The 15,989-nt window shown below is 36.7% G+C and overlaps 2 long non-coding RNA genes across 2 annotated transcripts; both read right to left on the bottom strand.

The window, feature by feature from the left end:
- Positions 1-421: 421 nt before the first annotated feature.
- LOC139134363 (uncharacterized) lies at positions 422-1,792 on the bottom strand. The gene is made up of 3 exons (XR_011552800.1): positions 1,691-1,792; positions 1,184-1,277; positions 422-605 (listed from the first exon to the last, which is right to left on the bottom strand). It is a non-coding gene; the product is annotated as an uncharacterized lncRNA (long non-coding RNA).
- Positions 1,793-4,284: 2,492 nt separating this feature from the next.
- Positions 4,285-6,640, bottom strand: LOC139134362 (uncharacterized). Its single transcript, XR_011552799.1, has 3 exons — positions 6,540-6,640; positions 4,730-4,862; positions 4,285-4,443 (listed from the first exon to the last, which is right to left on the bottom strand). It is a non-coding gene; the product is annotated as an uncharacterized lncRNA (long non-coding RNA).
- Between the last annotated feature and the right edge of the window lie 9,349 nt (positions 6,641-15,989).

The following is a 15,989-nucleotide window of genomic DNA, read 5'->3' as shown; positions in this document are numbered from 1 at the left end:
ATAATCGTAAGTTTTTAAAAAAGAATACCGGTTAGATACCGCTTAGCAGAAAATGATATTTTGAGAGATTGTATAAGTAATCATACATTGTTTACGTCGAAAAACATTAACGACTTTCTTGAAATATACCGTAAAATATTGTGCCAATCCTTGATGCGATGCTTGAAAATGTAAAGCCTGTCGCTACTTCACTTAAGAATTTTGTACATGTACAACGCAAAGTACGGTTCAGTACTTATTATTATGTACTTATAAAAATTCTCAAATCGGCCGTAAATAGCAGTAACTTTGAATGAACCATCTTTTGCTTTGCACTCCCTGTGATATCATATTTCAGTTTGCTAAGAATCATTCAAAGAATAAATAAGCTAAACATTGTTGGAAACTATGATGTCTTGATTGCAAATCACATATTACCTGTAAAATTGTTGGTGGGTCGCAATTATTCTCTGTGCCAAAACCCCACCAACCGGTGGAACAAAGTACTTCAACTTCGCACTTCTTGCTTTCATTACACCAACCACACTTAAGTGGCAGTTTTGTAGTGATATTCGACAAACATTCACTGCAGTCTCGGCGATTTATTGAACAGTTATATAATTTCACTGAAAAAATATATAATTGATATCTTAGGTAAAACCTTAATTTTATCAATGTGAAAATTTTCAAAACATGAAAGAAGTACTGCATTCGTAATAATATATTTCATGTAAGACAAATCGCAAATTTCAATTGTTTTTATTTTCAGTAAGTGCATTTCTAATCTTGAGGAAAGCTCTGGAACCATTTAATTAATTAATAATCATTATATGGAAGGGCATAAAAAGCTTTCCAAAATCAAATTTTGGTCCGTGTTGATGGAGCTTGATGATAACGTAGGAATTTTGTTGGTTATTATTAATTTCAAGTCATAATACTAAATCACATATACGACGTATTTTAATCATATTTAAGCATCTCAAATTTTAATGATGAACATCACGCCCGAGGACTTTTAAATGTGATTAGTTTTGGTTGACAATTTCAACGTTAAACGTGATAAGTATTCTTTTACGTCAGGTTTTCTGTATATGCGGAGATAAGAAGACAAATTCACCATGTGATCATCTTGAAAAGACTTTATTCATCAAAGCTTACATTTATGGGAAAGGATACAGATGATTTGCGACTAATACACCCTTACCTGTGAAACCATATATGTCATCGATTATATGATGGCCATTCCATTTCAGGATGAGACGTACTGGCATTTCTTGGATTAGAGACTTGTAGGCATACTGAATATATAGAGATAGTGTTACTGAAAAGAACGCGTTAGTCAAGGTATAGATTTATGAGAGTTTAAATTCATTTTCGTAAAATATGATACGTAATATCTTTATTTACCTCACAGAATACAAATACATGTAACAGAATTGTGGACGTTTTCACATGGTATTGGAGTGATATCCTGATCTGACAAACCACACTGCATCTTACTAAAAGCTGTTAACGTTGTATATTCCTGGCATATTATATGTCCTATGATTGATCTGCTTGTCTGCTTTGTAAATCCTTATACTTTCCCCTTGTATCAAAGTTTTTAAACTTAGGGCATTATTTTAAATTTCCTTGTTCTTACAGACGTAGAATAGTCTACGGATACGAAGTACTGGTTTAAACTTATTGAACAACAATTTTGTTCAAATACCTTGCGTATATTGCATGTCAATGATGTTTCATTATGTCTGGTCGCTGTAATAGTCTGAGGTGCACCTTCAACCATCAGAACACATTCGTAACCAGCAAGATTCTGATGAATTATACAGAAAATTATATATGACATGTTTCCATGATCATTGACTTTATTAGTTTAAAGCACCAGCTGTTACTCCAAAATGTAAAGCATACGATATCCATAAGGTAAATCTTTTGTCATTGACGGTTACATGTGTCTTTTATTTTCCATGTAGATTTAATAAAAAAATACATCTTTGATTTGCATAAATATTCGATTTAGAATCAGAACGAAAATGCATGGTTTAACATGCAATCTCTTTTTTATCTGAATGATTACAACTTTGTAAATAGGTGTTATTGATATAATCCTTACTTTATTATCATATATATTTATTGTATCAGCTCGGATCTCTGTAGCAACGCCGGCTGGAATCAAAACCTCTCCATTTTGCATTTTCAGTTGAGGACAGAATGGCTGGCCTTCTTTGTCGCTGATATTGAATATGTTCTGGCAAAATCAAAATACTAACAATGTTTTTTTTGTTCTGTTAAACTAAAGAACAATGTTCTCATTTATGGACAATTCATCAAGTGTTTCTTTGGGGTACTTAGTACACACCTCTAAGTGATTTGTCGAGGACATTGATAGTACAGGAAGTTGCCCATGTAATTTGAATCATGGGAAAAGCGCCAAGCCTGGAGCTTGCATCATGTGATATGGAAAGGACCATCTTCTCACGGGTATGGCCCCCACATTGTCCACTCAAAGTAACACAGTAGTAAACAGCAACACAAAATCTGATAGTAGACAGTTTATTATAAATGATTCACTGTTTATGCAAGGATACTCAGTATAAACAAAAGTTATGTAAATACGCACAGCCTGGTTTGAGCATGGCTGAGCGGACAATGCCATACCATGATAAAATGGTCCTTCCATATTACATGATGCAAGCTCCAAGCTTGGAGCTTTTTCCCATGATTAAAATTACAGGGCAACTTCTGTACTATTTCTATTGTTTTATGTAAAAAAATCGTGCGGGCTACAAATGGCGAAAGTAGCTTTTCCGGGATATGTGACCACAAAGCTAGCCCATATGCAAAAATCATCCTTATTAAGTGCGATAACACTCCAATCCAACGCATTTCGTTACTCCACAGCGTCACACAGATGCGGCACAGTAACTTAAAAACTGTAAATTTGCTACTGGTTTGAAAGCGTAACTTACATTTTCACCCACTATAATTGACGATGAATCATCATCCGGACAACTGCCTAAATAATGGACACATCTATTCTCGTAAACACACCAATTACAACTCCACTTACTTTTAACGCATGAGCTGCATCTACAGATCAGAAAACATTTATGCGTCTTAAGAAAGAGGTGTCTAAACACAAGTAACTAAGCACAGATTGACAAAATTATAGAAAACTTTCAGGAAAATTGGATCATAATAAAAGTTAAGAGCAGCCGATGTCTTTTCTAATTTCTTTAAATATACGGATTTTTCAACCTGCAAGCATACTTTATGACGTTTCATACTATTATCATTCAATGTTGTATCTAGACAATGATTGTTTCGGCATAAAATATAATCTATCATAGCAATTACATATGCGCAAATTAGGTCTTAACAATCTGAAGTAATCGAACAGAATTAAGTGTACTCACGATGTGTGTACGTTGCAGTCATAAAAGTGAAAATCTTTCTGAACAAAATCTTCACCGGTTTCTTTGATTCTGACATACAATTGTAAAGTCATGAAATCTGAAAAGTATACAGTTTAGTCTGCTGTGATATTTATTGCAAGCATTATTTCTCTGCATTATTCTCTCAAATGCTGCACAAATAAGCATATTTTCGGGTCTATATTCGTTTCTATAATCTAAAACCTCGATCTTTTTAGTATACAGCAACCGAACCCGACTGGTGGTTTACTCTAAATGTATTTGACTACATGTACCTAACTGTATTCATTTTACAGTCTTCACTCCACTACATCGAATTGTGAAAATCTGCTACATGAAAAACTAGGCGCATTAATTAGACTTTTTTGACTGTGTGATGCGAAGAATGAAGGGCATTCGAACCACAGGACTGTATCATTGGTGCTTTATCGGCCAGTTCGCTGTATATAAGAATGTCAATTACGCTGAATTTATGAATCATTAGAAAGCATTAATTTATGTCGGATATATTCTGTTCACTTTGTTTCGCCAAGTTAATGACTGACCTAATTGATTTAACATCGATGGAACTTTCAAGTCAATTGTTTACCGACATAATTTAAAAGGTATTTCATACATACGAATCTCATTTATAACTGTGAGTTCAAACTATGCTTTAGGGTAAAATAATTTAATTAAAAGGAAACCTAACCATTTCAAAAAAGGGTAATCAGATCAAATTACATGTACTAACATCTTATTGGTTTTAGCAACGATGTCTAGCGAATAATTCGTTGGTCTTATTACACAGCAAAGCATTTTAGGGACATTCAATGTGGTGGTCAAAAAAAACATTTCGAAGCGTTGGTTCAAAGTAGAATAGCACTGACCTTCTTCCGGTGGTGGTTTTGGCCGACTTTCTACAGGTGGTGTGATACAGGTCAGGTGCAAGCCGTCCCTCTCGGCACTTGTTATGAACAAGCCATCGTAATTGCACATATATGTATTAAAAACTATCTTCTTCCGGTAACTCAATCATGTTCAAAATAATCTAAAAATCAAATATATTTATCAAACTTTTGCCATCGAAAATATCTTGAGTGAAGTAAAACACCTATACGCGGTTAACTGTTATCGGTCATAAAGTCCCATTTTACATGCAGGAATATTTTATAACTTGCACGTTTCCGATTCATAGTTACTGATAATGCTGCCACAACGGGATTCATTCACTACAATGTACAGGACACATATTGTAGTAGACATATCGACATATACCCCAGTTTTATATGCATTTCTTCATTGCGTATAAGGGTGCAAGTCTTATATCACCTCACCTGATTTGCCACATCGATTGGTACTCCGTTTTCAGGATCTATTGCTTCTATTTCAACACACATGTTTGCATCAAATAGATGTAGCCATCTTGAAGTTTCACTCGACCTGGGACAGTTTTCTTTTCTAGTACACCTTATTGGGAGTAGATTTAATTTATACTATTGTTTATTTGTAATTTTCTCTCATAAAATATTCAAGATTATTTTTAGAAGATTATCTTTGAAATATTACAATGGACAGTTTGTTTATATGTGATTCAGATTTCTACAAGTTTGCAAATAAGGCCAAGAACAAACTCCCGATGTCTTCGTCATAAATGTTAGATGTAAATCTTGGCTACATGTTTGGCCTTCTTCGTTTTGAGCTTGGGTGTTTTAGAGTGTATGGCTATCCTGTGAGCTGTCTGGAGCATCTTATATGCCATGCTTTTTAACGTTAAAATGCTGAATCATGGAAGGCCATGTCATTAATGCGAAAGATGAACTGTTATATTCGCCAACATATCGAATGGTTAGCAAAATGGCTCGCAAATCACGTGTATATAGTAGGTAGGGAGCCGTCACTATTTACGGCCTGGGGGTCGGCGTAATTTCATCGGAAACTCAGAAGTTTTGAGTAACCCCTGATGAATTTGAGTAACTCGCTCTCTAACTCAGGAATTTTCACTGACCCCTCATTTAGAAAAGTTAACACGGATACATGTATTTGTAAAATGTACACAAATACAGCAATAGTAAAGACTTTCAACTCCTGATGTACCCTGCTAGATTATCATCGGTTATGGTATGTAGGTTGAAAAATGTGAGACCAAAAAATGGAAATCAAAGTGACAGTAAAATATAGATATAAAAGCTCACGCTGTATTTAGTATCCAACCATATAGTATTGTTTAACTTTGATGGGTATCATTACAGGGTTTTTACTAGGATATCTCGCTGGACAGAATTGAAAGTGCAGGGAGAGAACACGTGAGAATCTGAGGGCGAAGTGTAGAGAGGGCTTTGTCCTATCTTGTGTGGAAAATTTCGAGGTATTGATGTGTGCGATGGTGCACTCTGGTGCAATCTAAGAGGTGTATTTATAGTTTTATTTGTTAAAACACCCCAGGGGGACCACGAGGGGGTCGTCCCTCTCGTGTATAAAAATCTAGAGAAATTGATCTGTGAAGAGTTGCAATCTGAGAGGTGTTTCAATTTATTTTGCACTCGGTAAAATTGTTTGAAAACTACATTGAACACTGATATTTTTATTACATTTTTTGCATGATCAGTGTTTGCGTCACAATATTCAATACATTTTGAATAAACAGTTCTCAGTTTGCCAGAGATAGAAGACTATAGAATATGCAGGAATTGAAAATCTGTGACCTTCTTCTGCTGTCAGTCCATTAAAATATGTTTCTGTGATATAAATAAAGGATGGATTCACAACAGTTCAGTTTTGTCCTAGATCCCGTGAAAATTTTGAAGAAATTGGTGTGTGCAATGCTGCAGTCTGGTGTAATCTGAGATATGTTTTCGATATGTCTTTTACTTGTAAAATAGGTAGAATACCCAAGGGGAGAGAGCACGAGAGGGGGTGTCCCTGTCTCGCATTGAAAATTGTGAGAAATTGATGTACGGAATGGTGCAATCTGAGAAGTGTTTCAATTTATTTCGCCACAAAAAACGAAAACCCCATTTCTTACCCTCATTTGGGTAACCCACCCTTAAGTTCTCAATTATTTGAGTCACCCTTACATGCCTCCGACTCCCAGGCCGTAAATAATAACGGCTCCCTAATGATGCATACGGGACTAATACGTCTAACCTTTTCTCCAAGGTGCACCATCCACAATATGGATCGTTTGATCCAAAACAGTCTTCACAAGTCAGGTACTGACTACAGTCCTCTACTCTCACTTTATGGACCTATAAGTTAAAAAGTGACAAATATGTTTGAATTCCGCACCATGGTGATAACGCATCCCTACTATTGTAAATTTGCTTGAAAGCTCAATTAAACGAGGAGCATCTGAGCTTACGTATTGTATCTTGCTTAAAATTTGATTTTGACATCGCCCTTCGATTGCGTAGTATTTTTATCGCTTGAATTTAATTGTAACGATTAGCAATGGACTGACCAACAGTAACCCCTTCTGCACGTGATGCATCGTGAAAATCATCTCCCTCGTTTATTATCGTGATCTTTTGAAATAACCGTCATCCTCTTTTAGTGAATGTATTGTTTTGACAATTGCTTAACTCATTAGCATTGACCGGACTCTATGTTGACAGATGTACTGAAAAGTGGCCTTCCTGCCTTCCACTTTGCCGATTGTCTTTCATTATAGATACATACGAAAGTCATTACAATATGTAGATTTGGAGACGATTTGAGTTTTACACTATCTCGACAGAGATGCTTTTCTTGACGCATTCCTATACAGATATGTGGACGCTCTGGAACATTGACGTACCGACTTCAGTGAGAAGCCCAGTCTGTTTGACTGTGGTCGACCACTTCTTTGTAGAAGACCGATCTTTCTCGATATTGTACTCATGTAAAAGTATCGTGATGAACCACTCGTCTGTATGTGCGTTATTACCGACCCCGTACACAAGCAATCGGAATAGCACCGACCACCACGAACAATATACGTACCGGAACGATTTTGACCAAACTACCACTCGGTCAGCTATGTTACATAATTATACTTTTATGATGTATGATGCAAGACTTACAGTGCAAAGAGTACATGCAAGTATGAGCTATCTAGGGTCAGTCTACTTTTAATTTCATCTATGTAAACTTTTGCCACATTTATCAAATATTGCTGTTATTGATTTAAAACCCAAGGTTTGATACTGACTGCCCCCAATAATTTTGAATTTATTATGCTAGAAATGAATTCGGAATAGTATAACATCACAAGTTTAGAGTTTGAGATCAAGATAGAAACCTATACTGCGAGGGATTGTGGCCAGCAGCAGGATGCTATACCTTGAACTCGATAATGGCCTTCATTAAGAGATATTATTAAAAACTTACTTGAAAGGTCCTACAACATTTTTTTAACATTGTACATTTCAGACTAAAGGTTAAAAATTCAACGGTTTTTTTTCTAATTTGCATTCAATTTGTTTGGACGCACCATTGTACTCAAGTTCTATGTAGTGTTGAAATTATAACTATAGCATACTTGTACGTGCAAAGAGAAAATATCCTTGTAAGGAAAAACTAGTCTGAAAATTGCCAGAAGCATGAAGCTCTAGTAACAGATATAAATAATGTTCTTGAAATATAATTTGTGTTGTTATTTATAACGCTCTGCTTTTAGTATCGAACACTGCCGAATAATACTCGTAGTTACGATGTATTTGGGGTTCTGTTCCTTTACTTTCCGATTTAATTTCATTTCATGACTTTTTATCTATCATGCAGAGAAACTTATAGAGTAATTTTAACTGAGGCGTATATTTGATAACGTATAATTGACAAGCAAATAGAGTAGTGATACTCGCGTTGCGCATCATACAGACCTACAACATATCACTTTTAGCGATTTCGTCACACCCATAAGAACATTGACAATTTTGCGTCAATGCGTCAGAAATTCACTGAATGATATGGTTAGTAGTTTGCATGAAACCAATTTTTGAATTTTGTTCTTCGTTTAACGAGATAGTATATTAGAAAACTTTTTCGAGCGTACAGTTACACGTTGGCATCGAGTATTCAAAGCATGTCGACAGTGTACTTTTTTCTTAATTTTTTGAACATAGGTTACATATGAACTACATACAGGAGGTCAGGGTTCGCTGCATATTGATAATAGTAGTGTCAAACGACTGTTAGTAGGTGCTTTCTGTAAGAGTGTCAGTTAGTTTATAGCATTTATATGTGACCGATTACTCATTTCAAACGAATCCCCTAACATGTGATTGTAAAACTAAAGAAGCCATAATTGTCAAAGTTCATGTCATCAAATTTTACACTGGAAACCGAGTAGTACCCGGTTAGAAGAATAGACTTTTCGCGTAATAAGTGTGGCAATTTGTTTGACAATTTTTCCCATTAGAAAAAAATATCAGAATTCAAATCGTCAATTTAACGCGTATATCCAGGGAGAGAATCGCTGGATCAAGACGGCGTTCTGTCTGGCGTTATCATTATTTTTGGCATCCACTTCCTTGCTACAAAGTAGCAGTGTTCAAAAGCTCATGTGGTTGAGTGAATGGGCAGTTCTAAAAAGGCAGGAAGGGACCAAGCTGCTAGAGACCCTCAACACAAAAAACTTGTTTCATCGGTCATTGGAAATGTCGAAGTAAATATGTTGAAACTCCTTAGTATATTACGCTCTAGTCGTTATGATCATAACTTATTAACCTTTTATGGCATCATCCGAGTATTTTCCTACAATACTTAGCAAAAAGATTGTCAAACCGCTGAGGTCAATTATATTATAATGTTCGAGCTCAGCATTATTTTCAGTCATAAATCCAACAGCACAGATATTATTTAAAAAGTACACATCGTTTCATCGCGATTTTCATAACCTATTACATTTATCACATACTCCGGGATAAACTTTTCCTTTAATCACCGTCATATGTGTTCTGTTATTCGAAACTCATCAACTCCATAATATTACTTTTATTAAACTTCTTTTGTCAAAATGTTGTCTAAGAGTTTATCTTCCGTGGGTAAATGTTTAATAATACTAAAACTTTAAAAAAAGTATTTTTAAAGTCCCTGACACAAGTTTTACACTTACACTTGCACCTGTGGTTCTGTAGAAATGTTTGTTATCATGATCAAACTTCATGTCTGGCTGAACCACTGCTGCAGTACCTGTAAACTCCATCTCCTCGTAGGTATTGGCATTGGAGTCGTTGATGAAGTGTATCTGTTTTACAATGACAATTATCATCATTGGACAGGCTAAACTTCAAAAGCATCTGATTTAAATATTTTCATAAGCCTGTTACAAACATTGTAAATTTGTCGCTAATTTAAATCGAGAATTGTTTGAGAATTAGACTTGTGACATCAATTTTTATTCAAAACTCTACGACGTATAGATCATTTTGGTATGCATTACTGTACATGCTAAATATTGATGACTTTGCCAACATGTGAGGCTAAAAAGAGGAAGGATGCATAAGCCCAGAAACATAAACAGTTGAAAGGCAGCATTATAAAAGCTTCGCAATGTAACGGTTATCTGAATAAACTTTACTGACTGTCTCTCAGATCACGTGTCAACTGTAATTTTTTGATCGGTTTTTTCGCTCATTGCCATTCGATGAAGGCAAATTTGATTATGCATTGTTCATTAAATATTTCGTCTTCGTCATTTTCACACTTATTATTCAGCGTTTGCAGAATGTCCAAACATCTTGATTTAATATAAAAACAGTCACGTCCGGTGAATGAATGGGCCAGCAAATATACTTGAAATGTCAATATCTTATGTATTTCTGTCCTACCTTGAAAACATGTCCAGTATCGATACCCAAGAATCCGACTGTGTGTTGTTGCACAGTAGTTACAGCTATCGATGTCACCAAGGTGTCTGTATAGTCTTCTACGTCATATCCATGTTGATCATCCACTCCATTTGCATATTGGTAGTGCGTTAAAGCATGGCATTCATGAGTTCCCCTTGAAAACTGAGATTTGAAATAGCAAGAAGTACAATCTTCATAATGAACTACTTTTAACGCGATTGGAACTAATTCGGGAAAATTGGATGGGAGTAATTATTAGAAAAATCTAACGAAATCGAAATTTTTAGAGCCGAATTTTAACAAAATGATAGAATAGTTCAAAATTTGAAATATTGTTCTCATCGAACAAAACAACGAAAACACAACGATTATTTCATACCTGTTTCATCGGTTCATTTTCATGAAAAACAAGTTCATTTTTGTGTAAATGTACCAAAGAAATGAGACAAAATGCTTAGTATTTCTCTAATTGACGACGTTTGAGTCAGGGCACTTTTGAAATGCCGCTGACATTTTTGTGAATTTAAGGCTTCATAAACAATAAATTGAGTCAGGGCTGTTACGACCACGGGAAGTCGGCAAGGCAAACGGAAATGGCTGTCTAAAATTGTCTTTGGCAAAGTGGTACAATTCCAAGCGGACCCGCTGACCGCAACAAAAGATGGTCAAATAAAGGAAACTACACGCAAGTTATTGAGAACATTTCCTTATTCTTATTGAAGAACGTCACGTAGTGACAGCAAGAAAATAACTTTACAATATTGAAATTATCTCTACTCTAAGCGTGACCAAGTAACAAAACGTATTAGTTACTTCTTTTAATAAATAACAGAAAGTGTCACAGGCGCGACGACGAGAGCTCTCTGAACATGAAACACGCTGGTCCACAGTGCCAACTCCGTCCGGACGCATCAGTCCAACGAGAACAGCCACGTAGCAGCTCGACGCTCAAGTACAACCATCTTCGTAGAAAGTCACAGCATGAAACTCCCACCACTAGGATGTTTCCAAATAACTGTAATGTACTCACAGGAACTCTGGAATCAGAACTTCCTCAGGCGTCAACAGGCACACAAAGTTTCTAGACTGCAGTCACAATTTTGGCACCAGCGGGAAAAAGTCCGTAAAGTCGGCCTCGGTCTTCAAAACTGGGAAACTCAGTGGACGTGGACTTCCGACGATCCCAGCACTTGCGGAAAGTCAAAGTGACGTGGCAATGAACACGTTTATATACGAGAAAAATACATTATTCATAAACACCTGGTCACGCAAATAAGCAAACGAAAACAAAAGGAATTCAAACTATGTTACCTGGTCACTAGAAAAAATGATAGAGGGCCTTTCTCTCGTAACAGGGCACATTTTAAAGGACCCTGACTGACTTAACTGTAAATCAATCGAAAAGCTTCATTTTGGTCGAGGAAAAGTGACAAACTGAGATTATTACTAGTGTTTCAGTAATGAAGAAACTACAGACAAGCTCACATATTTTCATTCAAATATAAATATTGTTCATATGTTTTGAACAATATTGCATTATATACTATCATGCACTGGTTCTTACCCATGATATTTCAACAGCATCGTAAATTTTGAATAAAATTTTAAAGATGGTAAGCAAATACGGTGTAATATTAGACAAATTTCTAAAATTCTTCAGAAATTTTGCCAATCCAATTATCCCAATTTAGTTCCAATCGTGTTTTTGAAGAACCCTAATCTAGATTCTATAATGGAATTACTTTTTTAATACATATGTTTATTATGGAAAGCTGTTGGGGACCCTTGGCAACTCTTTCCCCATTAAAATTGCATAGGTAGAAAACAACAACGTTTTCCGTCGAAATATACCAAAAAATTCCACCCTGCTACAACTTAACTTTTTGCGGCACCGTCAATTTCAAATGCGATAACAACAACTCAAACCATGTTTTATGCGACCCACAAAATATCAATCAGCGTCACATTGCTAACACTATGCAACTTGATGTTGAACTATAACCTTGGCGGTGGACGCCTAAAATTCGCCGGCAGTCTTATAGTTCAGCGTCACGTTAAGTACCTTATAGATAATCGCAATCATACCAATCCATAATCCAATAACACTAGGTCAAAACTTGTAAGACAATAGTTGTAAACATAGACACAAAACAGCACAGAACAGACAGTAAATAGACGGTACACAAACAAAGTCAAATTCATGAAAGAAAGATATATGGACTATTTTTCATCCAAGGTCAAATTGCATAGTGATAGCCATGTGGGCGCTGACTGATACTTGTATTTCGTTCCGCATAAACATTTGGTTTGAGTTGTTGTCGTCGCTTTTAAGTTGGCAGCGCCGCTAAAAGTTATGTTGCAGTCGTGTCAGTGGCATTTTTGGCATATTTGGATAAAATAAACTTTTTCTACCCATGCATTTACAATGGGAAAGATTTGTCGCCGAGAGGTCCCAACGGCTTCCTATCATAGTTTATATTATCCTACTGGTGACCACTTTATGTCAGCTATTTACTGTAGGGGTCAAAGTTTACAATGTATGCACTATATGCTCTACCAAATAGAAGCCTCCTCACAATCATAAATTTAACATTTGAATGGTAATTAATATGCCTTGACAAGATACTTACGGGAAGTGTTCCAGCACAAGTCGCACCAAGCATCCATGAAGCAGTAGTCGCTGGTAATCCATCACCTTCCATACATCCTTTAGCAGCATCTTGGAAGGCCATTTCGATCACACTCATTTTGTACATACATATTGCAGACTTTGTAGCCGTTTTGGACGATTATTCTCTCCCTCAGCGAATGCAACGAACAACACTTCTTCTGCATCATCTAATGTAAGTGATTGACTGAGATCTTGTGCAGGTCTTGTGAGATACGCTGCTTGAGCAAGGTTGTATGAATCATCTCGGCATCTCAATGTCACTTCAGTGTAGGAATTGAAGTATTGTTGTTCTGACCGCTGACATACACGAACAAGTTTGGAAATGTACGCAGAACTTGTGTCAGTGAATAACTTCTGTGTTGTCACAAAGTAACTATAATAATTGTAGCTGAATCCAGCCACATACCGGACAGGAAAGGTGCTTCTTAAAGAAATATCAACATCTACTCTTTTGTGTTGCCACCGCCGTCTTCAAACATCTCAAATATATGATTATTTGCAAGTTGTCTAGCACTCACAAACGGGTTTCCTGGATTCGATGATGTACTTGTTGTGCCGACATACAACACTGGCTGACCGAAGTGATAATGATGTGCAACATAACCAACTGCAGATTCGTCTGTTGTATTTGCGACTACATAAATCACAGTGTCACTTGAGTAAGTAACACTCAAGTCGTGCATGTCTCTCTTTTGGCACACGCCTTGGTAACCCCCGCAGGTTATAAGGTCGTCGTAATCATAGTTGAAGGTCAGTATTTCATTGTTAGTGTCATGTCCGACATCATCGCTATCATACTCTGGTCCTGTTGAGACGTTGACAATCAAGTTCAAGTTTTCATCCAACCTGTACAGTTGATTCACACCACCAATGTACACATCACCAGTGATGTTATGCACAGTCAGGTGGTTAAATCCATTCGAGTTAGGATCAGTGAAGATTGCGACTTCGTAGATGTTGGCGTCGGAGTGATGGTTTAAAGCAAAAATGGTGAAGAGGACAACGAGGTCAACGAGCCTACGCAAGTGTGATGTCAAAGGCAATCCACCCATATTGCTTTCGCAAAGACTGTATATTTGTTGTGCTGTATTGCAAAAATACGGAGAGAGTGTGTATTATTTTAGAGAGTGGATTAGTTTTATTTCTTCAGCGGATGACCGGCTGTACCCACCTTGACAGTGATACTGTAAGTGCGACAGTTTTCGGACAGGCTAGTGAATTTCCCCCAAGGCCGCTTCACGAATGACGAGTATTACGAAATCTTATCATACCTTTCAAAACTTATTGTGTTTATCCTCAAACTGTTAACACGACGGAAGTGGTATTAAGGGGGTCAAAGTTGCCAAATTTTTGACCCCATGTTGAGTGCGTAGTAATCGGACTGCTATCGCAGTAATCGGACGTCGTATTTGGAATGTGATTAGGGGCTAAATATTGATAATTTGAAACTTCAAAACCCCGATTTTCAATTTCGATGTGTTTAGAAAACTGTATATAAATATTTCGTGATAATTAGTTACGTTTAATCCATGGACGACTCAACAATATTTCGACGCTTGTGGCGCTTACCTACTGTAGGATGTGATATGGGCTATCTCTGTGTGTTGTTTTCAGCACCTTTTATCGTACGGCCTGGCTAACTTCGTCAAGTTTGTAGCGCCCGAAATAGTTTCTACTAAAAAAAATGTCGTGAATTACATTATTGATTTATATTTTACTGCAATGTGCTATTATTATTGTTTACATTGTTATTCAGTCATTTCCTGATCAAACCAGTTGTGTTCTAGTATTACACGCGTTCTTATGGGAAACTGACACAAACTTTATGAACCAGGCCATTCTACCCAATCACAACGCAGCCCCCTAAAATTGTTTTGTCCTACCGAGGCTATATAAACACTCATGCCATGTATATTTGGGCAGTGAGGAGTGAGCGAGAGAGCGTGCACATGTAAGTCATGTAACAGTACTGCAGTCAATAAACGTGCGTTCCCAGTTACAGTTCAGCCAAGTGTCATTGTCTTGTATCATCACCCACTCATTGCTGTGAAACGAACCCCTTCCATTGTGGCGCACCCACAAAACTATCCAAAACGGGACAGCAGCGCCACTTCACTTAATATGCGGTCATATTACTTGTAAAATGCTACCAAAACGGAGCGAAGAGAGTATAAGGAACAGCATGTCATTAAATATCCGAAAACTGAGGTCGTCCGAAACTTTGAAACTGTCACACTGAGTGTACTGGAGATGAAGATGGAATGTAGTCTTTACCAAAATCCCATCAATACTCATCAGAATTCTTATGGAGAGCCTGTTTCGTGAACGTTGGAGGAGTGGATAAGATTTTGGAGTCAAAAAAATTCAGCTCAGATGTGAAAAATGAAGCCGTGGCGCCAACTGATACTGAACGGTTATAGTTTTCACTTATGCAATTTTTAAGTTCCAGTTCGAATAAAAGCCACCGTTTTCAGCTGCACATAACATGAAAGTTGTGAACTTCAATTATAATATCATACTTGTACTTAGCAACTTTGATATAAACACGATCGGAACTAATTTGGGATAATTGGATAGTGTAGTTATGTCTGTTTCATCTGCTAATGTAAGGTCATCTGCTTTTCTTTTCAGGTGCGACACTTGTTTGTAATATTGCAACATTCAGCTATATGTGTATCTAACTTGTTTGAGAAATTTGAACATATGAAGATCCAATTATCCTAAATTATTTCAAATCGTATTTATATTTAATTATAATATGCCTAGCTGGAATCCGGCAATCTGATTGGCTGGAGCCAGGGTTTATATTCTCAACAAGAAGACCTGCGCGCCGCGTAACATTTTTGAGCTCGCGCAAATTTCGAACGCCAACTTGAGAGCTCAACGCGCCATAATGTCGAACAAGTCTATGGCTTCAGATTGATTTTGATTGTTAAATTTTAGTCTAGTGCAGCTTGACGAACCAACAAATGAAGTGTTTCTGTAAGGAGCGGAGGCTATGTAACAACAACATGATTTTTTAAAGTTTTTTGGGCGTTTTTTACGTAAAATTCTTCAAGTTCGATGTCTAATCGCGATATCGATGCGTTGCGTTTT

Source organism: Ptychodera flava, chromosome 6, assembly GCF_041260155.1.
Source record: "Ptychodera flava strain L36383 chromosome 6, AS_Pfla_20210202, whole genome shotgun sequence".
Taxonomy (NCBI): Eukaryota; Metazoa; Hemichordata; class Enteropneusta; family Ptychoderidae; genus Ptychodera; species Ptychodera flava.
Note: the sequence above shows the minus strand (reverse complement) of the source record. Positions and strands in the feature narration are given on the sequence as shown.